This window comes from Cryptomeria japonica, chromosome 1 (genome assembly GCF_030272615.1).
Source record: "Cryptomeria japonica chromosome 1, Sugi_1.0, whole genome shotgun sequence".
Classification (NCBI taxonomy): domain Eukaryota; kingdom Viridiplantae; phylum Streptophyta; class Pinopsida; order Cupressales; family Cupressaceae; genus Cryptomeria; species Cryptomeria japonica.
The window spans coordinates 365,199,235-365,207,338 of record NC_081405.1 but is presented as its reverse complement, the minus strand read 5'-3'; positions in this window follow the sequence as shown (position 1 = coordinate 365,207,338).

The following is an 8,104-nucleotide window of genomic DNA, read 5'->3' as shown; positions in this document are numbered from 1 at the left end:
AGTGCTTCTTGAAATTCATTGAGATTTTCCTCTTCTTCTTCTTCCATTTCTATTTCTCGTTGCCTTAACTGTGATCGGGTTTGGGACATTTTGTTTACAAGCTTTTGTTGAAGTTGAACGAAAATGATGATGAGTTTTTGATGAAATGAGAGATTGATGGTTGGTGAATTGTGTTGCATGTGGATCTCTAGCACTTAAAGGTGGATGTAACCAAAATTCCTTCTTTGAATTGCTTGTTTGTTTTTGATAAGGTTGGATGTGATAAGGTGTAGAGAAATCTGAGATGTGTTACAGATTTAACTACCTAGTAGTGAGAGGATTCACTCATGAACTAGTTTTAACCTGCGTAGATGTGTCTCTTAGGATGAGCTTATCCTAGATATAGAAACAATCTAAAAAGTGATGTGATGCATTTGGTTCAAGCAACATCTAAAAAGAGAACTTGGGACAAGAACCTTTTAATGTTTTGAGAGTTGGAATGGATTGATGATGAAGCAATGATGTATGAGTAAGATAGTGGATGAAAATGTTTTTAACTTCAATAAAAGCTTTGTGTCACAAATGGGACAAACTCTACCTCTTCCTTTTCGGGTGTTGGTGGTATTTCTCGAGCTACGTTGTATGTGATACAGACGTTTGGGAAAAAGTGGGGATTAATCTTACCTCCTTGGTTTTTGTGATAACCCAAAGCTCTATATTGCATAAAATCTCTACGGTTCAATGACTTTGAATCAAATTCGTTTGTTTTGACTTGAAGGTAGAGACGCATGTGATGCAGAAAAACTCTATGGGAGACAAAGATTTGTCTATTTAGATAGAAGAATTTCCTCCTTTTGATCAAAGCCTTTGAGCTCGATGGTCTTCTTTTCAAGTTGATATTCTGATGACGTTTCTTCTTTCGCAAGATGTGAAGAATGGTCATAAAGTTTGATTCTTTGTTGTTTACACTTTGTTTTTGATATTTTTGGTTGTTTTGAAAAATGTTTGGTTGGATGAATACTTTGTTTTTGGAATTGATTTTTCTTTTGATGTTTCTTTGACAAGAAAACAAAGTAAGCACACAAACACAAGAATGTCGCCTAAAAGGCACAAATGAGTATGGGTCTAGATCAACCCAATCCTTGGACTTTTATATGACCCTTCCTTTAGATGTATTTTAAGGTGTATTTCCAAAGCCTGAAGTCGGCTCAATTTTCTCTTGGTCTTGACTGAAACGAAAACACTTCAAACACTTTTTATCCCTAAGGTCAAATGGCCAGTTGTGATAAATTTAGCCCACATCTTGATATTTCTTCGACTTTGGTACTACATACCTTATGAATCTCGTTGTGGCAGGTAAGGATGTGATATACTAAGTCTTGCACGAGCATAACAAATAGATGATCCCTATGATGGGGGAGTCACCACTTTTATCAAGCCACAAGTGACTTTTCAAAAAGCTATGTTTCTACTCAAGGAAATATGTATGGTGAGTATCTTGGGAGCAAAACCATCTATGCTCTTGCACTAAATTATATCGCAAATATCCTCAATCAATAGAACCGGTGGGCTACTACTTAAGGTGTTTAGTCATGTTCGATGTTTTTGGACATAAGTTCATTCTGCAGTGACTCACTTAAGAGCCTTGTAACTAGTGGTGGGCCCATTTGTCCTTTCGGCCAGTTACACTATAGGAACAGCTATACCCAAGGCTACAGCTTTCGCTCTCACCTGATTTTTATAGCGGCTCGAAGGATTTACCGCGCGAGGTCGTTCCCAAGAGTGATGTGTCTCTTGGCAGTCCTCTCTTAAAAAGATAAATTTTTTTGGAGTGTTACTAACACTTTTCTCTTGCACCTAGGACCACGAAAGCCAAGGGAGAGGATAGTGTGTGTTAGAAGTGGGACCACTCGACCAACTTTTTGCACAAGTGTGCCAAGCACTAAAAACACTTGTTCTTTTTAATTTGCCATTGCAATGTGATCTAACTATTTGGAGATGTTGCTCCAACATTCATGGTGTTCTTTTTAACTTCAAATGAAAAGGTTTTGAGTAAACTAAAATTTTGGAAATCTTGGTCAACTGAAATTAAAGCACGTATGCATGAAGAAAAAACGCTTTGCAAAAAGTTTTAAACAAGTTGATTGTGTATTTTAGGTGCACCAAAAATTGAAGTGTGGACTGTAAATTCTTTAGTTTGATGCAAGAAAATTGAAGTGTTGATTTTAAGCACCAAATAAAGTGTGTTTCCTAACTTGCAAGAAAACAAATTTTGTTTTGTTCAGTTTTAATGCACCAAAGAAACAAGTGATCCTAACTGGAAAGCAAGAGAAAGTTTGTTTGTTCAAGTTCTAAAACACCAAAATAAAGTTTTTGATTTTAAAAAGGTGAGTTTTTAAACCTGCACAAACAACAACCGGTTAGTAAAATCCATATCTAAGGGGGGCTTCCACAAGCCTAAAATTTTTCACTTTTTGGGTTACAAAGCCTTTTTTACAACGTTCTGTTACAATAGCGCTAGTCTGTGTTTGAACAGAAGCGTTATTTAACACAAACGCGCTAAAAGAAAAAGAAAGACAGAGAAGGCAAAAGCACTCAAACAGGGTCAATAGCGCCAAAACAGGGTCAAAAGCGCTCAAACCATGTCAATAGCGCTAAACTTGATACAATAGCGCTATTGTAAGAACAATAGCGCTAGAACAAGAAGTCTCAATAGCGCTATAACATGATCAATAGCGCTAAAGTGCAACCTGTGTGACAATTTCAACATTCAAACATGTTATTGGTTAAAAATAAATGATCTCTTGGGTGTTTGGATTCACGTCGGGTTCATCAAATGATGCTCTGCAAAATGGAAAAGGTTAGCAAATGACAAACAACACAAGATATAAGAAATCGTTAGTGTTAGTTAACCAAAAGCTAATCTAAACAAGCATATCAAAAGAGATACTAAGAACATGAAAGAATATTTAACTAAAGAAGCAAATATGATGAGGCATCTCCAAATGCCTCCTAACATGCTCTTGGCTCCTTCTCCTTTGTTCCTCTCTCCAAATTTCAAAATAGTGTAGCTCTCAGCAGCTTTTTGCACTATGGATGCTTATGGAGGATTGAGATTTGAGTATTTTGCTCCAAATGTAAAATGAAAAGCTAAAATACTAGATGCTATTAAAAATGATTGATTTTAACCAAAATAACAAGATATTAGTTTGCTATGTTACATGCTCTCTACAATGCCTATAGGTTAAATGCATACAAGTTTTTAGGATCTGGATTATGAAGAAATGAGCTCTATTTATAGGAAAAATGGAGCAATGGATGATTGAGATTGAACAATCTCAACAAGGGTCAGGATTGAATGATTTCAAATCCATGTGAGGGCTTTCAACCCAATCCCAGGATGACAAGTGTCAATGTGAGATAGGTTGAGAGGAGAGGGGGTAAGCATTAAATGCTTGACATGACCTTGGGAGTTAAGGTCAAGGTTAGTTGAATGAATAAACTCTTTATTCAAGGAATAAAGCTTTTATCCAATGGATAAACTCTTGTGCAAAAGGCAAGAGGGATAAACATGGTCAAAGCAATAAATGTTTGGGGAGACAAGTTGAAATAACCATAAATGGTTATGTAAGAGCCATTAACGGTCATGTAAGAGCCATTAGTGGTTTTGGAAGACTTTGGAGGTTAAATTATTGAACACACAAAGCATTAAATGCTTGTCAAAGACTTTTGAAGTCTTTGAGAAGTGACTTCATTTTGCTTAGGAATGTGACAATAATTAGGGGATGGATTAGGCTAATTAGGAAGGGGTTAGAAGAATCTAGAAGGGGATTAGATTTGCAAGTGGATTTGGTGGGTGAGGGAAAATAGGATTTTATTAAAATAAAAATTTATTTATTTCAATAAATGTGTGCAAGTTGCATTTGTAGGAAAATGCAAGTGGGGGGGGATAATGATTTAAATAAATGTTTAATTTAATTTATTTAAAAGAGGAATAGGGGGATTTTCTTAAATAAATAGATTTTATTTATTTAATTAATTTGTGAACTTGGTTTAATGAATTAATTAAAATAAATTGAATAATTTACTTAATTAATAGGAGAATGTTTGAAGATGAATTAATTAAATATTAATTAATTAACTCATGGCTAGTGGATTTTTAATCAAATAAATAGCAAATACTTATTTAATTAAGCTGGATAGATTTGTGTGACTACACAAACAACCCACAGGCAACTTAAAAATAAATAACAAAAAAAGAGTGTTGACCCTATACAAATTCAAGTCGAACGTGCCATTAATAACATGTCACAAGGCCATTGTGTAAAACAAAGGCAAAATAGACCTTCAACAACACACTAGTAGTATAGCTAGGAAACTTACTCGAGGATGGGAAGAAGCACCCACAACTCAAGGAAGAGTATTGGGAGAATTACCTTTTCGCCTACGGCAAACAATTGCTGGAAATTTGATCAAAATGAGCTGCTTATGTGTTGTCATTGATGTCAACATGTTTTGTTTGTCATTAGTGACTGACTGGTATAAGTGAAGTTGAGTTTTCTATGCAATTGTGTTGAGTAATTTTCTCTGCATATATTCTATGTTTCACATCTATTCATACGGTTTGGACATGTTGTTAAGCTATGTTTGAAGATGTTATATTCTAGATTTGGTGCTTTGGATTGTTGTGATGAGGAAGTTGTGTTTACCAGTATGGTCGACAGTGTTTGACAATGTTTTGCTCCATATTTCTCCACGTTATGGTTTTTGGCATTGCATTTTTGGAGTTATGTTATTAATGTTCTTAGCTTCATTCTATTTAGTCAGCACGTATTCTTGGGCTTCGCAAGCATGATTTTTCAAGTTTGAAGGTGTTTACTCTAGGTTTGGCCAACCTTGGGTGTTCACACTTTGCTTTGTTGCTATAATGATTATGGACTTTTGTATAACATGTTTAATGATCATTTTCGGTCTTGATTAAGATGTGTTGCGGCCCACTCTACATTCTTCTCCACCATGAGAATGTTTAGTGCCGACCTAATTTAAATTGAGTTTGGTTAAGTTGGTTAGCCGACCTTGGGAGATTTTGCATATGTGAAGATAATATATATAGTGATGTTTGGGTATTGTAAATGGTGAGTGGGTGAAACAAAGTGAAATGAGATGAATGTGAATGAAAGAAGATCTATCTTCCTGATAGTTTGATAGTTGATTTTGAGTTGGTGAAAAGTATTGAGTTGTGTGAGCTTTCATGTGTTAGCTACCAGAAGCAGTGAGCCAAAGGTATCTACAAATATTGCAATTGTGGAAGTGCATCTATGGTGGATTCTTTCTCTTTTATTTTTCTTCATTGTGGTAGTGAGCTTTCTGACATTGAGCCTCTTCTTTTTATCTCTCGGACAGTGAGCCTTTCTTTGTAAAAATCACCTTAATCGGTGTCACCCTAACAGGTGTTCAAATATTGAGAATAGATTCTCTGTGGTTTTTCCCTTTGCAAGGTTTTCCATGTAAAATTTGGTGTCTCATTGTGTATGTTGTGTTATGATGTTTCATGTTCATATATTTCTATCATGGATTATGTGTTAAAGTTAAATTACCGTAAATCTGGTTTGGGAAATAGATTTAAGATTTTATACAACTGATTTACCCCGCCTCACACCCTCTTAGTTGTCTTGTGCGTTCTAATCGTACTATTGTTAACAGTATCATTACAAGTGGAATCAAGAGGGGAAATCCCTTTAGAAGATGTGTCAACACTTGGAGCAGAAGTTTGTTGTTGAACATAAGCTATAGGAGTAAGAATGACAGGGCTTGAGGAGGCCACACCAGTAATAAGAGGGGGAGTAGGATCCATGGGGACGGGGGAGTCCACAATAGTTGTAGAAGGCACAACCCCATCCTAGGAGGAGGAGTCATCAGCCTATGAAGAGTCATCAGAATCGGAAGCCATCACAATACAATGATCGCCATTAGCTTCCTTCCACGAAGTAGCAACACTTTTATGGTGTGAGAGAGAATAATTTGTAGCTAAGTGACTAGTTGATGAGCATCTATGACAACAAAAGGGGAGATCCATGTAATCCAATGATTGAGTCCATCGCCCATCCCCAACCATTAGAACTACATCCCCCAGGAGAGGCATGGAGATGTCAATATCGATTAGAATGCGAGCAAAAGTAGAATGATCCATGAAGAAAGTGGTTTCATCAACATTCAAGAAGCGACTAATAGAGTTGTCAATGGCCTCATATCAAGAATGCTCCCAAAAATGAAGAAGAATATTGGGAAGACAAACCCACACCAGATGCACATTGAGTGGTTCAATAAGAGGGTTAAAAGAAGTGTAAAGTTTGACCGAGAGAGAGTTAACTCCCCAAACCCACAACTTGCTCAACACCTAGTCCCGAGCCTCGAAAGAAGCAAATGGGGCAATAAAAAAACCCTTAGCACAAGGGAACAACTCGATGCTACCAACAACCAAAGACTTCCAAGATTCACTCACCCAATGATGTAGATCTGGGAGGGAAAGCCATAGTCTAGCAAATCTGCACACCAACCCACATTGTTGGTAGAAGGCAACATTTTCAACTACATCTTGGCCACAAACCACAACAGGGGAGGTCTTGGCACAAGGAAGATGGTGAGATTTCCCCTTGGGAGGATGAGCAATAGCATATTTGGCAACATAGGCAAAGATCCATCCACCAGCAATAGAAAAAGGACAGGACTACCATCATCAACACTTGACCCACCCATAGCTAGGGGGGCGTGTGGAGGATAAGACATCGACGAACCCCCATGAAGGGATATGACAGACAATAATTTCATGCAGAGAAGTAGATGCACTAACGACAACATCAACTTTCATTGGAGCAACGACAAGCTCACTAGCAACAATTACCTAGTTTAGTAATGTCGTTGGAGCAATAGTCACGTTTTGAGATGGAGTGGGAGCAACCATTTTCAAAAAACTTTCCATTAAAATATTGTTGTCTATAGTTGCAACATGTGATTTTGAAATATAAAAAATGAATGCCAAGATTGCATTCTTGCATGGTGATTTACAAGAGAAAAACCTAATGAGACAACTTGAGATGAGATGTAATGACAATCTAGTTTGTAAACTAAAGAAGTTGTATGTGTTAAGAAAATCACCATATACGTGGAATTAGAAGCTTGATTTATATGCATTAGAACTAGGCTTTTCTAGGAGTAATGTTGATCATTTTGTATATTTAAAATAGGTTGTTGATCATATTTTAGTTATTGTTTTATGTGTTGATAATATGTTTATCATTGAAAACAATAAGACATTGATTAAAGAATCCAAAACTCGATTATCTAAAAATTGAGATGAATAATGTATTGTTAGGTGCATAATTTGTGCGAAGATTATTAGAGACTATATTGCAACTATTTTACTTGGCATACATAATAACTAACTAGTAAGTAAACCCCTACTATTTGAATATGAAGTTGAGTTTCAAACAATTTCCTATGTCTACAAAGGCTTTGGAGGACATGAACAATCTTGCATATGCTAGTGTGGTAAGAAGCCTTATGTAAGGCCCCACCTGTAGATGGATATTTAGTTTAGGATTCAATCTTGATAATAGTTCCATTGCATGACTAGGGTAATCTAAATTATGCCTTTATAGTTCTATAAAGGTTACCTCCCAAATATATATGAGTATTTTATCTCTAGGGTGTAGGGGGGATGCATGACGCTCTCCATGTATAACCCTAAATGGTGTAAGAGAATCTTGTGATAACCTTTAATGTGTAGCATGAGGATAGATATGCATGGAAGATTAAAGAATTAAAATGTGCTTATGTGACCGTCAAGTGCATCCATAGGTAAACACCCCTAAATGGGTTTAAGATAGTTCATAAAATATTATCCATGATAAGGGAAGTATTGATATATTCATCCTTCCCCCACCATCCATACCACCACAAAATATTATATTATAAAAGATGTAGGCATATCAAAAGAACAAGGCTCCATGGATGTAAGATCGCCACAAGTTACAACAATGTAAAGTGTATGGAATATATGAATTAAGTGTGAAATGTTGACTTTAATTCCTAGTTAAGAGTAGGTAAGGTCAATGTAAGACAAACT